The 18,729-nt window shown below is 60.9% G+C and overlaps 1 protein-coding gene across 4 annotated transcripts in view; it reads left to right on the top strand.

Annotated features, from left to right (window-relative positions):
* The first annotated feature begins 4,895 nt into the window (after nt 1-4,895).
* Nucleotides 4,896-18,729, top strand: part of LOC111146112 (GTF2I repeat domain containing 1) — a 96,486-nt gene continuing 82,652 nt past the window's right edge. For all 4 annotated transcript variants that reach the window (XM_022501507.1, XM_022501509.1, XM_022501508.1 and 1 more), the window contains exon 1: nt 4,896-4,988. The gene's annotated coding sequence lies outside the window, so the exon portion shown is untranslated. The remainder of the gene's footprint in view (nt 4,989-18,729) is intronic.

The following is an 18,729-nucleotide window of genomic DNA, read 5'->3' as shown; positions in this document are numbered from 1 at the left end:
TGTTCTGTAGGGCCGAGTCCCGGGCCTCCCTCCCAGCGTTCCAGGGTCAAGCCAACCCGTCTCCTGGAAGGGCCTGGGCCCGCACTTTTAACAAGCTCCCAAGGTGGGGAAACTGAGTCCCGGGCTCCCCAAAGTCAGCAGTGAGCTGAACTAGAAGTTGCTCCCATGGGACCCTTAGCCACCAGCCACATCTGAAAAGTCTGTCTCGGCCGAACTGGAAGGTTCTAAGTGTACTACAGACACTGGATATCAGAGACTTCGTCTAAGGCAGGGACTACAAAATAGAAAATATTTCCATATAAAAGAAAATACTATTATGCATTGAAACGAATACCGTTTGGACTGCGTACATTGACTACAAGGCTGGGGTGAATAACATGTATCGTGGAAGTGAATTTCACCTGTTTCTTCTTCACTTTTTTTTTTTTTTTTTAAATGCAGCTACTAGGAAATTTAAAATTCCCTCTGTGGCGTGAATTTTGTGGCTCACGTTCTACTTCTGTGGGCCAGCGGTGCTCTAGACGACTCGCCAGGGCCAAACCCTGGGACCCGAGAGACGGAGGCCACAGGTCTGCCCGTGCCCCGATGGCAGACCTCCTTGTGTCCTGCCTCGGCTGGGCTGGCCGGCTGTGGGGCCCGAAATCCCAAAGCAAGGGCTCTATGTTGTTGGGTCCCAAAGGCTCGGAGGACTCTAAGAGGTTCCTCTGCAGATCAGACACCCCAGTGACAGAAATGATTTTTGTCCTTAGTGGCCATGGAAACAGATCTGGGAATGAAAAGAGTTGCTGGTGGCCTGGGGAATGGCCCATCTGTGGCGGGGGGGGGGGGTCTGGGTCACTGACTCAAGAGGCCCCTCCACCCAGCCCCCAATGAGCCCATCACCTACCCTTGGGGGCTACATGGCCCCCACATTGCCTGAGCGCCCCAGCTAAGTTCCAGACTCTACACCCGCCTTGTCTGCCCTTGTTGTAGGGACCCGGCTGGCCACCTTCAGAGCCCATTTCCATACACTGAATCTTATTTTCCCTTTGCTCTCCATGATGGAGCAGGAGACCGTCTCTGAAGAGAAACAGGGGTAGCTCATTCCAGAAGCTGTTCAAGTCTTATTTTTAAAGGATGAATACTAATTATCAGAGAAAATCACTTCCTGAAAAGCCAAGGAAAGCCACGGAGATGGCACAAAGGCGTAGCAGGTTGGGGATCGGGAGTCCTGAGGTCCACCCCGACACGCACCGTGAGGCTGCTGAGTCCGTCCTTCCTTTTCCATAATAGGGCTGCTTACCTGTAAGAGGAAGTGCTTGGGCTCACTGTCTTCACCCTTGGACCCTGGGGTCACGTCTAGGGTAGCCTAGTCCCAGGTTCCCTGGAGGCTTGCCCCCAGCTAAGGGTTACCTTGTTGGGGGCAGCGGGACTGTCCCTCCATCTGTTCCCCGATCCCCTCGAGCCTTACCTCCAAGGAGCAAGAAGCCAGGAGAAGTGGAATCAGAATCACGGAAAAGGAAATGATGCACTCGGGAGGTCAGGGACCCAGGACTGGGCTCCAACCCCAGGGGGACATGGGGGCTGAGTCCCTGTGGGCAGCTCTCCCTGCTGGCCGGTCTGCTGGTTGGAGACAGTGGAACACACGCACTGGCCAGGAGGGAGAGACAAGCTCCTGCCAGGGAGTCTCTGGATGGATGGGGATACAGGATGCCCTGGGGACACACTCACTTCCACAAATCCCTGGCATTCTTGATCCCCATCTGTGAAATGGGGAGTGGCAGACCCACCTGCCAGGAGGGTCCTCGGGAAGAAGGCAAGCATGGAAGAGGCTTTGTGATGGAGGGAGTCCTCTGGCTTCCAGGTTGATAAGGGGAGGCGGTGAGCAGAGGCTGTTTCCAGGTCTGTGCAATATGTGGGTTGCAGTCAGGCCTGAGGGAGGATGAGGGAAGAGGGAAGGCCCGTGCAAATGTGCTTTTTTTTTTTTTAAAGATCTCATTTATTTATTTGAGAGAGAGACGGAAAGAGCACAAGCAAGTGGAGGTGCAGAGGGAGAGGGAGAAGCAGACTCCCGGCTGAGCAGGGAGCCTGACTTGGGGCTCGATCCCAGGACCCCTGGATCACGACCTGAGCCAAAAACAGACGCTTAACCGACTGAGCCACCCAGGTGCCTGCAAATGGTAGAAGCCCCAACAGGTGGGGAGCAGCCACCAGCAAGGACTCCTCCTCCAAACTCCCCTCCCAGCTGAGCGAGCTTCTGCTGCCCTTCCCAGGGGAAGGAATTGAACTTGACAACAACGGAATGCCCATGACCTTGTGCTTAGAATTCTCACCTCCTCAGGAGGGTCAGTTCAAGCAAAGACGGTGACTGGGACTGTGCCCCTAGATGAAGCCAACAAATTAAGAAATTGAGCACCACCCTTCGTCGCGCTCCTACTGTGCACCAGGCACTACACCAAGCATTTCTCCAGTGCCATAGGTCCTTCAGCCCCCACAGCCATCCTACAGAGAAAGGACTATCTTGTCTCCATATTATGGATGAGGAAGCTCAGGCCCAGAAAGGTCAGTCCACTGGCCGGGAAGATACCGTGAAGGTCAAGCCCAGGTGTCTTACCGTCGTCCCACGTAGTGGGGCGGGGCCTAGACACGCCGGGCCAAGGCCTTCTACTGCATCACACTGTCCCCAGTCTGCCTGGGCGAGGTGGGGTTCAGGCTGGCTGCTCTGGACTAGAAGAGCACCCCAGAGGCTGGAAGGGAGCTCCGACCCCCAACACTCTTCTCGCTTTATTGCTGCTCTGGATTCTGCCTGCAGAGGGCAGTACTGAGCACACCAAGGTGCTCCCACCCTGCCAGGGCTCAGATCCAGGGGGAAAGGGGTGGTGGCCCTGGGCTGCAGAGGCTTTGGGTTCTCTGTCCCAGGACTTGGGGTCTGGAAAGCATTCTCCTTAGAAACCAACAGCCCAACCAGCTGGCCCTTCCGGGGACCAGCGTGCCCCAGCTAGGTGTACAGAGGCCACGTCTTACCTCCCCAGATGGGCAGCGGTAGGTGGGATGGAGGGAGGCTTGGTAGGCCAGTGGGATGAACCAGGGCTATGGAGGCAGGGCCAGCCATGTCATGCCCATGATGTATGTCCCTAAGCAAGTCAGTTCCCTTCATCGTATAAGGCCAATACAAGACACCCCCACAGGCTCAGTGATGTCATCACCGTCGTCCACTGAGGGGCCACGCTGTGGTTTACTGAGAGGCTGCAAAAAAAGGGGGGGAATGGAGGCGGAGGGAGGTGAAGTACCTCACCCAAGGACACATGGCGCTAAGAAGAAGAGTCAGGATTTGAACCCACAGTCTCTAGGTCCTAGCTCCTCCCCCTCGGTGATGCTGCCACACCAAGGCCAGCAGAGGGCAGGTGGGGATGTGGTAGGGCAGGTGGGGATGTGGGTCGGCAGGTGGGGATGTGGGTCTCAGGCGGGCTGCACAACACCCTGTCAAGGTGTCCGCAGGCCTCCTAGTGATGGCGGGGTTGGGGAGGTACTCCCAAGAGGGCAAAGGACAGTGTGGGGTGAGGGGGGCATCATGGCCTCATTCCCAGTCCCCACTGCTCTGGCCAATGCTGTGGGCAAGGCATTCGGGGGGGCACCCGAGCCCCTCTGGGCTTGGCTTCGGGCTGTGCACTGTGGACCTGCCCTGTCCCGAAGGAGCTCTGTCTGATGGGCTTGTGGGCTAGACCTGGTCCCCGAAGTTTATCCTTTACCAAGTGCCCGCTGTGTGCCCAGCAGGGTGGCAGGAGGCTGGGCAAGGACCTCATGGGCTTTGCTGGGACCTGGAAGATTCTCAGTCTCTGTTGGCTCTCTCCATCTAGGCCAGGAGCTCCCTGGGGTTGGGGCCTGCCTGGCTTCTGTCCCTCCCAGGAGTGCCCAGCATGGCAGGGGCCCGGCGCAGGACGTGGCGCACCACTCCTTGTGCCGAGTTTAGATGCCTGGCTCTGGAGAGGATGGGGAGCGCGCTCCTGGATTCCAGAGGACTGGCTGGTATGGTAGGGAAGCGGGTGGCCGAAGTCCGAGTCCCGCGATCAGCAGGAGGGCTGCCCGGACCAGATGGGCCCGGGAGCCTCCGGCTGGGTCTGCGGCGACCTTGGGCATGCCCCTGCCTTCCCTCCCATCCCCGGGGACAAAGGTTGGGAGAGGTGCCTGGAACAGCCACCGGAAGCTAACCTGGGCAAGGTGGGAGTGACCAGCCCGCCGCCTTCAGTCCTCCAGCCGCGGCCACCGCCTCCGCGCCGGGCGCCGGCCTCTGCTCCCGGGGGCGGGGGGGGGGCCTCCCCCGTGCCCTGCCGGGTGACCTTGACCCCGCGCCCGGGGGCCCACTCCCGCGCCCCGGCTTCCTAATCCGGCCCCGGACGGGCGCTGGGGAGGCGGAGGGGCGTCGCCCGGCAGCCAGGGGGCGCCGAGGCCGCGGGCGCCCCTCCCGCAGGCCCCCCTGGCGGCGGGCGCTGGGGCGGCGGCGCGCGCTCTGGGCGCCGGGGGCGGGGCGGGGGGCGCGGCGCTCCCCCCGCGGTGCCCAGGCCGGGGCGCGGGGCGGGCCGGGCGGGCTAATCCCGTATGTAAATGGCAGCCAATGGAGGGTGGTGTTGCGCGGGGCTGGGATTAGGGCCGGGGCGAATGGCTGGCAATCTTACTGGGATTACAGAACAAAGAGCCTCCCTGCGCTCCCGCTCTCGGCTCCGCTCCCCGCGCCGCGCCCCGCCCTCCGCCGCAGCCCGCGCCGGGGGTGGGGGCCGCCGAGCGCCAGCCCCCCGGCCGGCCCGAGAGCCCCCGCCGCGGCCCCTCCCCGGCCGGCGCCCCGCGCCCCGCGCCCCCCGCCCCCCCGCCGCGCCGCGCCGCGCCGCGCCTCCCTCCGCCGCGCCTTCCCCCATTCTCCCGGATTAATTAAGGAGGCAGCGGCAGGAGGCTGAGTCCTGGCCGCGGGCCGGGGCCGGGGCGCCGCTGGCAGGAGCGCTTGGGGATCCTCCAAGGTAGGAGAAACTTTTGCGGGGGGCGGGCGCCCAGGCCCTTCTCCCCTTCCCCTCCCACCCCCCTGGCCCCCGCCCCTCCCCCTCAAGGTGTTCCAGAATCCGGGTCCGGCTTTTGGGTGCCCTGGGAGGCACGTGACTGGGATTATAATTCGGGCCGGGGAGGAGGGGGGAGGGAAGGGCCGGCCGCCCCCACCTGCCGGGAGGGGGTGGGAGCCGGGAGCTGTCACCCCCCCACCCCCGGCCCTCCCGGAGGTGGGGGGCGCCCCGGGGCGGGCGGCGGGTGTCCGCAGGCTGCTGCAGTTGGCGAATGAGGTCAGTCGTGCTGCCCGCGGCGGCGGGGGCCAGTGTGGGAGCGGAGGGGGGCTGGGAAGGCCGCGGGTCCCCGCCCCCCCCAACCTCTGCCTCCCTCGGGCTGGGCCTTCTCCTGGCCGGCCCCCCCGCTCGCAGGCTGAGTCCAACACTGCGCGGACTGCCCCGGCACAGTGGTTTCTGGCGGGGGTCCCCTGGGAGGGGGCCGGCCTGAGTGGTGGCCGCTGAACCTCTGGAGGAGGGTGGGGAGGAGTCTCAGAGGGCGGCCATGGGGGCCCCGAAGCTTCCAGGAGAGCAAGTTGGGGGTGCCCCGCATGTGGGTGGTCTCTGAGTTCCTGCACTTGGGCAGGGAGGCCTGTGGAGCGCCCCAGGGTGCTTGATGCCCACCCCCCCCCCCATCCTGAGTCCCTGGAAAGGATGGGCTTGATGCCTGTCCTGGGCTCCAGCCCCGGCCTGCCGCCAGCGAGAGGAACGATGCCCTGGCTTGGGCCCAGGGCAGAGGGGGGACCTTGCAGCCCAGAGTTCTGCTCTCCGGGCAGTGCTGGAGCCCTGGACATCTGGCCGTGTGACCCAGCCTCCCAGGACACCAGGCCTGGGGGTGGGGGAGGCTCCTGTGTCCCCACCACAGCCCAAGTGAGGGGGTCTCAGTGCCAGGCCCGCGGCGGAAGCGTCGGCCTTGGATGGAGTGTGGTACTGGGGGTGTGGGGCATGGGATTGCCCCAGCCGGGGAGCGGCAGGGAGGGGCAGGCCTGGACATCTAGAGGAGTGGGCGTTTGTGCGCAGGGGGAGGAAGGGGCGGCCAGAAGCTGCTCTGACCTCCTTCTGCGGGATTTAGTTGCCCCGTGGCTAGGACTGCGTGCTTCTTGGCACTGCCCGGGTCCTCGGGGCTTGGGAGGTGCCTTTCCAAGCAGCCATTTATTTCAGCATTGTCATTCCCAAAGGGAAAGGGCATGGTCATCGATTATTTATTCGGAGCAGGAGGTGGCAGTGACTGGGAGGCTGGTGGTAGCTGGCGGGGAAGGTCTGGGTACAGAGGTGGCAGCGACGGGGGTGGTCCGGTGCCCATCACGAGCCACCCATGGCGGGAAGGGGCTCAGGAGGCTGCGAGGTAGACTCTGACCTCTTCTGAACAGGGACTGCTGGACCAAGGGACAGACCGGGCTCCAAGGTGACAGGATGTCGGAATCCCTGGCCTGCTTTTGGGATATGAGAGGTGTCAGACCACACCCCATTCCCTCGCCGGCTCTGCCAGTGACCTAGAAAGTTGAGGCTCTGACTCAGAGGGTCCCAGAGGACCCCTGCAGAGGAACCAAGCAAAGGTGGGAACTCTGCGGCCACTCGCTGCCCGCACGTTGAAAATGCGGGAGACCTGGGGCGGGAGGTCGGGCAGCTGGGTCTCGGAAGACGGCGTTGTAGGGGCGGGCTTACCCCACTTAAGGGCACTGTTCTCTAGGTGCTGGAGGAGGGGTCATTTCCCGTGCAGCGCGTTAATCGCAAATACTTCTTACGTGTTCTGTGAAGGCAGTCTCCCAGAGCCAGGCTAGCCTACCCACACGGCAGTGGTTGTTAGCACTGGATGCTTGGAAATAGTGGGGAAGGCAGGCGTAATGATAGGGTCTCGGAGGCAGCTGTTGCAGAAGCCTGTCTCCAGCAGCCGGGGCCTGCACAGTTTGGTGGTATTCGGATGGTTGGAAGCCCCAGGTGAGGATCTCACGGCCAAGTGGCGGGTGACGACACCCTGGGGCGTTCGTATCCCAAGGGTGACCTTGGAGGCATAGACCGTATCTCCTGGGCTGTCCCTGTCTTGGGTTGGGGTTCCTCGGCTCCAGCTCTCTCCCCGCTTCTCAACTGGCGCCTTGAATCCTGCAGTTTTCCTGAATGGCCTTTGCACGGGCTGTCCCTCCTCCCTGGAGGGTTCTTCCCATCTTTCCGCTGAGGGAGTGGGGGACTTCCTCTGATGGCCTGACTGGGCTAGCGCGAGGGGTAGGGGTGGCAGGATTTGTCCCTCTCGTCTCCTCTCTGGGAAGGCTTCTCTGGCTGTCATGTCCTCGGGCTGGAATTCCAGGGCCGGCCACGGTGCTACCTCTGTGTCCCCCCATGATGTCCTGTCCTTCCTCTGTCCCAATGGGGATCTCGCTCAAAAGTTCCACATCTTTCCCCCAAGTGCACTAGGGACAGGGCAGAGATCAACGCTTGCTTTGGATTCCCTGGTGTCCTGGGGCTGGTCCCCAAGTACTTGTCGAGTGGCTGCTTGAGGGAATGAATGGAGGCTCACTTCAGGGCCTTGGCCCACATGGCTGAGCAGTTCCTCCTGTGATCCTGAATCCCTGTCTCCAGGGAAGGCCCCCCCCCCCACACGCAGTGGGGAGAATGCCAGGGTCTTCCCCTGAGCTTCCTGCTCCCCACCCTCCTGGGGCCCCCCTCTCCCCATGACCCCAGCCTGTGTCTTCCCCTCACACCACAAGCCTGGGGCTCTGCTCCCTTGATGTCCTCTGTCCTGCTGCTCTCAGTCCTCCGTCCTTTGGCTGTCTGTGGGCACCTCTGTGTTGCCAGGTTCTATGAGACGAGCAGGAAAGGGTGCCCAGCTGCACGGGCCTCCAGGGGCCTCAAGCGGCCCCCCCGGGAAAGAGACCTGCAGGGTTAATTCACAAACACTGGTGAGTGGAGCAGGACTTGGGGCTAGGGACTCATGGAACCTTCTGGAAGGGTGTGGGGTCCGGGAGAGATGGACCCTTGGGCAGCTGCAAGGGCATTCCCAGCAGGTAGAGATGAAAATGGTTGAAGGCAGTGAGATGCCCCCCGTTCTGCGGCGACTTCTGTGTGTGGGTGGTAGGGGTGTCCAGGCGGGGCCCCAGGGGGGCCGGCTCCCCCTCTCGGCTCCCTCGTTGGCAGGCGTGTCTGGCTGGGGCTGTGTGATTCTCGTGCTCAGCAGGGAGTTTGCTCTGTCATTTCACACCCAGTGCTCCGGCGTCCTGGTTGATGATGGTCAAGGGGCATAGAGCCCCGGGGGAGAGGGTTGGGGGGGGCGCTGAACCCTCCTTCACGGTGACTTGCTACGTGAGCTGAGTGAGGTTGTACTTTGTCCCTTCCCGGGCTTGGGAGGACGGGTGGGGGTGGGGGGTGTGTCTCAGGCAGAGTTCTTGCTCCTGACCCCCTTCCTCTGGGTCCGGAGCTGGGCCGGGCCAACCCAGAGCTATGCGTGCCCCCACCTGTCTCCCTCCCTCAGGACCACCTGCTTCTCGTTGCCAGATCTGGCTAATAAAAATAGGGATGCCTGGTTAAATTTGGATTTCGGATAAGCCACGGATAATGCAGGATTGAGAATGTAACTTACACTGAAGACTTACTTGTTTGTTTCTCTGAAGCTGAACCGGGGTCTTGTATTTTATCTGGCAACCCTACAGCCGTGACCTCCGGGCCATGGGACCGTTGTGGGCTGGGGAGAGGCTCAGGGCGGGTTTGGGCCTAGAGCTGGGGGGTCAGGGCTCGACCTAAAGCTTCAGTGATGGTCTGGGTGAGTTCGAATCAGGTAGCGCCGAATCTAGTTTCGGTTGGTTGGGCTTTCTCTAGTCCGGATCCCCTGTTAGGCTTGGGTGCTGTGGGGGGACTCAGGGATCCCCAGTCTGGGAAGCCCTGGTTTTCAGAGATTTCTCTGCCGCTATGGCAGGAGGAGGAAGGGGCAGGGAAGTTGTGGGGTACACTGCATCAGACACCCAAGTTAGGATTCGCAATCAAGATATGCCGATCCAGGGGCGCCTGGGTGGCTCAGTGGGTTAAAGCCTCTGCCTTCGGCTCGGGTCGTGATCCCAGGGTCCTGGGATCGAGCCCCGCATAGGGGCTCTCTGCTCAGCGGGGAGCCTGCTTCCTCCTCTCTCTCTGCCTGTCTCTCTACCTACTTGTGATCTCTATCTGTCAAATGAATAAATTAAAAAAAAAAAAAAAAAAAAAAAGAAAGATATGCCGATCCAGCCCTGAGCACCGGGAGGCCGTTGGTCTGATGTTCTCCCCCCTGCAAGGCTTGGAGATCCTGCCTTGGGTGGTGGGGGCCTGGCGGGGGAGGGTCTCTGCTGGGTTGTGTCACAGGCGTGAGGGCCTGTCCCCTTGGGGGGCTGCCTCTTTGGTGTGACACCAGCCTCCGGACGGTGCTGAGGCCTCGGGAGTGTGGACTGACTATAGCCAGGAAGTAAGGGTCAGGGTCTTGTGGGCCATGTCCCCTGCCCCCAAGTCCAGGATATGTGCTCACACGTAAAATGAGGAGGATATCCCCATCATCCTGTCCGAGCCTCAGGGACTGTGATTGGGGAGGGGGGTCTCCAGAACGTGGAAATGTGGGTCACCCCAGTGCAGGGGTGCAGAGATGGTGCGGGAAGCCAGATCGGTGAGTGGTCCTGGCTCAGGGGCTTGGGGTCCTGGGCAGCCCCTGCAGGTGCCCAGCAGGGCTGTGTGGTTGGAGATGGAGGTCCTGAGCCCATAGCTGGAGGCCAGAAGCTGGAGATAGTCCTCAGGCGGCCTCTTTCCTGGACAGGGCCAGGCCTGTTTGCCGATGGGGGTCTAGGGGGGGGGGGGGGGGGGGGGCAGTTCAAGGTACATTTTCTGGCTTCTGGAAGAAGCAGTATAGAGGGGAGTCCCTATCTGTCCATCCGTCTGTCTGTCACTCCACCAGCCAGTGGGAAATTTACAGGTGCCCCCCTGCCCCCCAGCTCTGCGGGGTCTCAGGTCCTGGCATCCGGCCCCGGGCCCGCACGTAGGAGGGGCTCACCCCACACATTGTTCTGTGTTTCATCGAGGGATGAGGGATAGCCAGGGAAAAGCCCAAGTTTTAATCAGTGTGCTTTCCAAGGGGTTTGACCATTGTCCACATTCAGGCAGCCCGGCCCCTGTCAAGACATGGGACATTCCATCCCTCCTGAAAGTCCCCTTGAGCTCCTTTGCAGCCAGCCTCCTACCCTTCCCCAGCCCCCTGGCAACCACTGTGTGTTTTCTATTTTCTTTTTCTTTCTCTCTCTCTCTCTCTTTTTTTTTTTTTGCTATTTATTTATTTATTTGAAATAGAGAGAGTTGAGTACCAGCAGCGGGAGAGGCAGAGGGACAGGGACAAGCAGACTCCCCACTGAGCCGGGAGCCCGATGCGGGCCTCGATCCCAGGCCCCTGGGATCATGACCTGAGCCGAAGACAGAGGCTTAACCCATGGAGCCACCCAGGCGCCCTTCTTTCTCTCTTTTTTTTTTTTTTTAAACCACTGTGCATTTCTGTCCCTGCAGTTTTTGCATTTTCCAGAATGTCACCTAAATGCAGTCACACAGAATGTAGCCTGTGTCTGGCTTCATCACCCTGTCGGTGGCTGAGTAAGGTCCCACTTTTGGGCCATGCCTCATAGCTCTGCCTGCTCTGTGGTGGCAGCGGTGGCGGGGTTCAGGGACACCCGGTTAGCAGAGCCCCACCGGGGACCAACACAGAGGCAGGGGTACCTTTGGCTCATGTTTGCAAAGGCACAGCCTGTGCCCCGTCCCCACCCCCACTGAGCGCTAACCTGGAGCCAGGAGAGGTGCACCCCTCTGTCCGCCGAGCTAGAATTTCATCCTCCAGGTCTGGTGACACAGCCGGCCAGCGAGCCCCCGATGAAATTACAGCCTGCCCGAGGCCGCGCTCCCATCCACACAGCCCTCCGCCGTACAGGTGGGCTCCCGAGACAATGATGCTCTGAGGCCGGGGACAGCTGGGGGGCGGGCGAGGGCAGCCGTCTGGGCCCGGTGGTGTCTCACCCATCTCCGGGCGTCCGGGTTTTCTGGCCGTGTGTCCCTGATCTCCACTCCTATATTCTTTTAGCTTGGGGTAGAACGTCTCTGTTTGCCTGAAACAAGGCCAGGGCATGTTCGGGGAGGGGAGGTGGGCAGGAGGGGACATTGAGGCCGGCATCCCGGTCAGGAGCGTGATTAGGGTCCCCTAGAAGGGGGCTGTGTGACATCAGGCAAGTGACGTCTGATCTCTGTGCTTGGGTTTGGTCATCTGTAAATGGGAGAGTGGGGCCAGCGAGAGACTCAGCTGTGGTCACACAGGCCGGTGGACCTCCATGGAGCCCGCAGGGCATGGGGGGCGCTGCTGACTGGGAGGGGGTGGGGACAGGCAGGCCTTCAGTTCCCTGTGTCCCTCTTGGAGCCGGAGTAGGGCCACTTGTAGCCACTTTACCTGTTAGGGTTCTAAGTAAAGACATTTGCCGTCCGCCTCTGCCCGTGGTCCGCGCGGCATGGACAGTGGCCGTTCTGAACCCTTCCGCGGGCATCGCTGAGATTCCGGTTGGTCACGGAAGCTTCTAGTCCGGCCGATTCCAGCTCTGCGGCGTGCCCGCTGCGTGTGAGGTGGACAGCTGCTGGGTCGGCTGAGCCTCGGTTTGACCATCTGAGAAGGGGGAGGACAGCAGTACCTTGCAGGGTCGTGGGTAGGCGGCCTGAACGGTGGCGTCTCCTACCAGGAGCTTGGCGGCCCCCCAGGGCACGTGTGCCCCGCAGGAGAGGGAGTCCCTGGGGTGCGAACGTGGCCCGCATGGGTGTCTGGAGAGACTGAAGGTCTTTTAACTTTGTTTTTGGTAAATAAGTCATTTGTTTTTCCTGGGGAGCTTGACAGCCCCCAGGAACCCCTCCCCCTCCCCGGCCTGCCCCTGACTCCCCTGGCCTGGCCTCGAGGCCTGCACCCCTCATTCCGACTCTTGGGCTGTCCTTGGTGGGACGCCTGGGAGGACTGGAGCTGGCGAGGCCCAGACGCGGGTGCTCCTGGGTGGCTCTCTGGTCCTGGCCCCCCCCCCCCCCCCAGCTCCAAGGTGGTCCCCGCGAGCTCCAGGGGAGTCTTATGACTGGGCCGGTCTGATGTCTCTCTCGTGTTTATCCAGGAGCTGGTTTTTCAGGTGTGCCGGCTTTTGGCAGAGGCCCAGCTGGGGAGAGCTAGGGCCTTAGGGAAGGGGGGGTGGTTGCCCCTCTCCCCAGTTTGAGAAGGGGTGTGTGTGCGCCTGGCTTCCGGCTGGGGGTGCAGCCCTCTGGGCTGGTGAGCTGACCACCTCCTCTCTCCAGTCCTGGTCCATCGTCCTGCCCATCCCAGGGATGGATGCTGTTCCTTGCCCCGGGTCAGAGGCCAGTGCCCCACCTTGGGGCTCCTTTACCTGCCTCATGCCTTCCCTACTTGCCACCAGGGACTCCAGGGAAGTGTCAGGGCCTTTGAAGCCAGACAGACATGGGTTCAAGTCCTAGTTCTGACTGCCTTTGTGCTGTGTGATCTCAGGCAAGTGACTTGACCTCTCTGAGCCTCAACAGAACGAATGAGGGGGTTTCTCCCTGTGTTGTGGTGCTCCGGGGGAAGCTGGGTGCCCTTCCGTTCAGGAGTGCTTCCTCACCTTGTCACATGGTGATCCCAGGGTCTTGCTCTCTGGGGGCCCCGGCCCTGCCCGGAGACCAGCCAGATGCCGTCCTTCCCTGCCATGTTCTTCCCTCTGCCCGTGGAGCCTGGAGCGTGCCGTGCCTCAGTTTCTGTTTTTGCGAGCTGGGAAAACCCCAGGGTGGACCTGGTTCAATCCCTGGGGCTGGGGCTACGCAGGGCCAGCGGCCCTGTGGCGGGTTTTTGGAGAGCCCTTTCCCTTTGGGATTATGCCTGAGGGCAGCCTGTAAGAGGTGACTTTTCACTGGCCCCTGGAGGATGGATCGGAGTCTGGGACGGGCATCACAAGTGCAGGTGTGGGGGGGGGCGGGAGTGGGGAGTTTGGGGGGCACAACAGCGTATGGGTCTAGAGGCAGGAGCGTCAGTGATGGCGCTGTGGCCGGGTGGCCGTTCCCCCGGCGGGGCCCGGCTCGGGGCATTGTGTGGGGTCCAGGCAAAGACCTTCCTCTGGCTGCCTCACTCCCAGACCCGGCCAGGGCAGTGAGCTTCCCTGGGTTTCTAGAACACACGGCGCTTCCGTCTGGCTTGCCCGTGTGGTGGTGCTCCTCCCGGGAATGGACGTGGTGCTCCCTGTCCGTTTCATCAGGCTGATTGTTACTCGCGGGTCTCAGCTCGGGTGGCCCTTTTCAACTGTGAGCCTTCCCTGTGCCCCTTCCAGGGCTGTGCCAGGTGCCCCTCCTCTGGGTTCCTGCGTCCCCGAACATCCCCCAGCACGGCCCTCCTCACACCCTGTGTTCTGGCCGTCCTTGGACTTGCCTGTCACCCTCTGTTGGGTCCGTGCCTTGGTGCCTTGTCCCTCCACCTCCCTGGGGGGGACGACACTGTGTCTCCCGGGGCCGGGTGCAGCCCAGTCTTGGGCGGGGGGGGGGGGCCCTTCTGCGAAGGGCAGCTGGTGTGTGCGTGTGTGTGTGGAGGGAGCACAAGTGTGGAGTGTCAGGACAGTTAATCCCCTGGGCTATTTAGACATACACGCTTGTGTGCGTGCACATGGGTGTGTATGTGTGTGTGCACGTGGGTGAACGGCTGGAATAACCTGGCATTTCGCTGAGTCCCGACCACCAGCCCAGCACGGGTGCTGCCCATGTGCAAAGCCCCTCGAGTCGCGGCCGGTGGCACTGGGGGACGAAGCTGCTGGTTAGGAGCACACTTGGCTCCAGGTAATCAAAAACCTCACCTGATCAGCTTTGATGGGGGCTTTATTTATCCCCCCACCCCACCCCAAGGAAAAGCCTGTGGCGAGGCAGCTGGAGGCTGGGATGGGAGCTCAGAGATGCCGCGAGGGGCTCCGTTCTTTTCCTCCCTTAGCTTGTTGGATTGTCAAAGCGCCTTTAAACATTATTGTCTTGGAAGCATGCGCTCAAGTGCTCTTTCCCAGTCGTATGCTTTCCACCGCTCATTTCAGGGCATTTCATCACCCAGAAAAATCCCGACCCACGGAGGAGTCAGCCCTCCGCTCCCCTTGCCCCCTCCCACCCCTGGCAACCACTGACTCACGTTCTGTCCCTGCAGACTTGCCTCTTCTGGACGTTTCATGTCCGTGGAATACCATGACACGTGGCCTCGGTGTCCGGCTCCTTTCCCTCCGCATCACGTTTTTGAGGTTCATCCGTGTTGTGGCCGGTGTCAGAGGTCTGTTCCTTTTTTGTGGCTGAGTAATATTCCCTTGTGAGGCTGGGCCACCTCTTGCTTCTCCATTCATTGTTTGAGGGACATCGGGGTTGTTTCCCTTTCTGGCTGTTGTGAACAGTGCTGCTGCCAGCGGTTGTGTACCAGCTTTTGTGTAAACTGTCCGCTCTGTTCCCCTAGCTAAACTCCTGTGAGTGGACTCGCTGGGTGATGATGGCAGTGTCGTGTTTAACATACTGAGGAACTGCCCTGCTGCTTTCCGAAGTGGCTGCACCGTTTTTCATTCCCACTGGCAGTGAATGCGGGCTCCGGTTCCTCCGCGTCCTTGCTAACACTTGGTATTGTTGTTTTGATTCTAGCTGTTCGAGGAAGGATGAAGTGCTCTCTCCTGTGATTTTGATTTAGCTTGTTGGATTTTGTCCTTATGCATATGCCTCTTTATCACAGAATGGCTGCATCCCTTCCAGCCCTCACACCCATGGTCCAGATGGAGAGAAGGAGTGAGGGCAGAATGCTTCTCTCAAAGCTTTGCCTTCACGCATGCTCTCCTCGGGAGCATCTCCAGTTTTGCACAGGTCAGACTTTGGTCCTGTGGTGCCCCCTAACTACAAGGGAACTGGGAAGATAGAGACGTGCCTATTGGGGAGGAAGGGGATTGGGAATGCCAGTGGGCAGGCATTGCCCCTCTTTGCCCCTCATGGCCCAGACCGGTGTGGACATCTGCATTTCTCCAGGAACATGAAGAGGGATATGGAGCACCCCCTGCCCCCAACAATTAGGACGGGGACTTAGATCATGGGCACTTGGCCCTTATGTGGCCCAGAGTTACCACAGCCCATCTGGGGGCTTATGGGGATCCCACTTTGTGGAGGGCAGTGGGTGCCCTCACCCCAGAGACCTCCTTTCTGCTTAGCCCAGGAGGCCTGTAGCCCAGGGCTCACTCGAATCTGCCTCAGGGCCTTTGCTCCTCCCCTCCCTGCATCCAGCTATGGAATATCTGGCCTGGGCTAGACCCCAGACATGGCTGGTGGGAGTAAGGTAGCATGGCCATTTTTGGAAAACAGTCTATTTATTATTTTCGTGGACATATAATCACATCATAAAATTCACCATCTTAAAGTATTCTGCCCAGTGGTTTTTCGTACAGTCACAAGTTGTACGACTGTCACCACTATCTCATTCCAGAAGAACTTTTTTCACCCCCGAAAGAAACCCCCGACCCATTGGCCGTTCCTCCCCACTCTCCCCCCCACTCCCAGCCCCTTAGCAACCCCTGCTGGTGGCTCCGTGGATTTGGGGGCACCTGTTTGTGAAGTTAAAACATACGGCTCGCCATAGAACCCGGCAGTTCTGGGCCTTGGGATTTACCCAAGGGAAATGAAAACTAAGGTTTACATAAGAACCTGAAGAAGAGAAATATATCAGAAGCACCTTTCTTCATCATTGCCCCACGCGGGGGACAATCTCAGTGTCCGGCCGGGGGCGTGTGGATAAGCAAGCTCCGACTTCAGCCTGTGGGGAACGAGTCAGCGTTAAAAAGCAACACACAGCACGGGTGCTGACAGGTGGCAGGCCCAGAAAGCCAGGCCCCGTGGTGTTTGCGTCACAGCTGGGAAGATCCCAAACTAAGGGACCCGGAGTTGCGTAGGGGCGGGTTGACGGGGGGCATGGAGGAACTTGGGGCGCTGATGGGGCTGCCCTGTGTCTTGATTGTGGTGGCCGTTACAAGAGGTCGCATCCCTAAAAACTCACCCAACTCCGCCAGAGTGTGGATTTCAGTGTGTGTGTGTTACCTGCTCAGTTTCAGAAAGCCGGCCTGAACCTGATCTGGCCTTTCCCGGTTCACCGCCCTGCAGGGTGAGCCCTTCCATCTACGTTAGCGGTGCCGATCCTCCGCAGACACGTGACTGTTGGGTCTGGGGCTTTCAGATTGGCTCACGGAACTTATGTCCAGCGCCCCCTCCCGCCGCCGTCCTCGGGCCCCCTTCTACCTCTGCTGCTCACGAGCCCCCTGGATGGCATCTGCCGTGCCCTGTGCCTTAGATCCACGAACCATTAGAACTGGAAGGGACTTCAGAATAGGTGAACGACCTTTCCTTTTTGGGTGGGGGAGCGGAGGCCAGGGCTGGGAAGGCATTGGGCCGATTCCAGGATTATGAGAGTCAGGATCCAAAACCACATCTCATGACTCCTGGGCTGGGACTCCTTGCCCTCCTGGGGGGTGCGCCTGGAGCCTCCCTTGTCTGCTGGTTCCTGGAGACTGGGCGGGCACATCGAGCCAGACGGCTGGCGGGAGGCTTTGGGGCAGCGCGTGGCTGAAGGCAGGGCTCCGGGGTGGGTCAGGGCCTCTAAGACACCACAGATGAGGAGAGAAGGGAGTGTCGCACAGGGTGGATGGAGGTGGAACGGTGACGTGTAGGACTGGCCGGTGGCCCCCAGGGACAGGCAACAGACAGGGGCGCTGGCTTCTGCCCTGGAAACCAATGGCATCGGGGTAACCCTGAAGCCCCATTATGGGTCTAGGTAAATCCAGCAGCCCTGGTCCCTGGGGCTGGCAGGGTGAGGCTGACAGTGGAGAGAGCCCAGGAGACCCTGACAGGGAGCAGGTGGGATGTCGTGGGTGGTGGCCCTCCTCCGATGGGTGGGCCTGGTCTCAGAGAGGCAGGCCCCAGGTTTCTCCTGGCGTTGATGTTGAGTCCCTGCTGTGTGGGCCATGTCCCCCCCCTCCCCCCCACGTGCGGCTGAGAGGTCTGGAGGCTATTGGGAGGGTGGGCCCAGGGGAGGGGACAGGCAGGTCGGCCTGCCGCAGGGAGCTGGAGCTGGCTTCTAGCCAGGTTCGTGTCACCTGCCTCAGCCAGCTCAGAGCTGTGTCGGCCCCACGAGGAGGGTTCTCACGCTGCAGGCCTTGGAAAGCCAGCAGCTGCCTTGGAGGGGGACATGAGGATGCCAGGAGTAAGGCCTGAGACCCCTCCCCACCCAGCTGCCCCTCTGCGGGGGCCACAGCTTTGGAAGAGGACTGGCTCTCTGATCCCAGGCTTCGATGGGGGTCCTTTTGGGGCAGGAAACCAGGGACTCCCTGCTCCCACACGTGGGGCTCTGTGCTGCTGCAACAGATGGGTGGTGGGTGACCTGAGGGTTTGGGGTCTGTGTTGCGGGCAGGCAGTTCCTGGAATCCTGCCAAGCCGTGTCTGTAACCACCCCACCGTCCTGGAAGGCCCATGATCTGGGCAGCACAGGACCCTTTCCTGGGCCCTCAGCCCTGTTTGTGGCTCGGAAAATGAGGTCTCCATACTTTGGGGTCCCTTCTGGTTTAGGACTCCCAGGGCTTCCGGAAGGCCTCTACCCCCAGACAGGAAGCCTGGCCCCTTTCCTGCAGCTCCTCACCCTCCGGGGGAGGCAGAAAAGGAGTTTGAGTTAAGTAGGCCTTCTGAGAGTATCTGCGTGCCGTTGTAGGGCAGTGAGAGGGTTCTGGGGGTGCTGCTTTGGGGGTGTTGTCATGGGTTGGGTGCGATGTTGCTCCTTCTGGCAGACTTGGCTTTGACTCTTCTGGCTGTGTGACCTTGGGCAAGTTACTCAGCCTCTCTCAACATCCCCATCTTCACCTGTCAAACGGCGAGAAAGCCAATGGGCTCTGGGTTTGCTGGCTCTGGGTTTGCTGTGGAGGCCTGAAAGGATGCTCACAGCGCAGCACTGGGCATTCATGTGGCTGCTGATGGTGATGTGAGCCTAACGTGCCGTGGCGCCTCAGCTCTGCCCAAGGCCAAGGTGGGATCTGGCTAGAAAGTCTCTGCGGAGCCTTCCTTTCACCTCCCACCGCTGCTCTGTGAGGGAGGAAGCGGCGGGAGCTGTGGATGTCCGTCCTTATTGGAGGCACAGACTGAGGCCCAGAGAGGGGAGGCGGGTTGCCCAGCGTCACACAGCCCCTGGGTTGGCAGAGCCTTGACTAGACCCACATCTCACAAGGACTAGCCTGCACCCTTGGGCTTTGGTGAGGGGCTGCTGTGTCCTGGGTCTCCGGGTTCTAGGGAGGAGATGGCGTGGCCTGGGCTGGGCTCCAGATTTTCCCCTCCCCGGGGAGGGCTCTGCAGAATCCCACCACCTGGCCAGAGCTTCGGGTGGGCCTGGCTTGCCCTGGTAGATCGAGGTGGTCAGGCTCTCCTCGCCCACGGAGGGAGCAGTGAGCACAGAGCAGGGCCGTAGTGAGTGGTTACACATGAGCATGTAGGCTTTGAGGTGGGAGGCTGGGGAGACAGCGTGAACATGGCCACGGCACCTGCTCCCCCACTGGGGTTCGTGTGTAATCACAGGAAGGTCACTTATGTACCGCACCTCTGACGTCCAGCGCGGGAGGGATGATGGTCCCTGACCTGTCCTGCCTCTCTC

This window comes from Enhydra lutris, unplaced genomic scaffold (assembly GCF_002288905.1).
Source record: "Enhydra lutris kenyoni isolate GAN:26980312 unplaced genomic scaffold, ASM228890v2 scaffoldscaffold13, whole genome shotgun sequence".
Taxonomy (NCBI): domain Eukaryota; kingdom Metazoa; phylum Chordata; class Mammalia; order Carnivora; family Mustelidae; genus Enhydra; species Enhydra lutris.
This window is presented reverse-complemented; position numbering and strand designations above follow the sequence as displayed.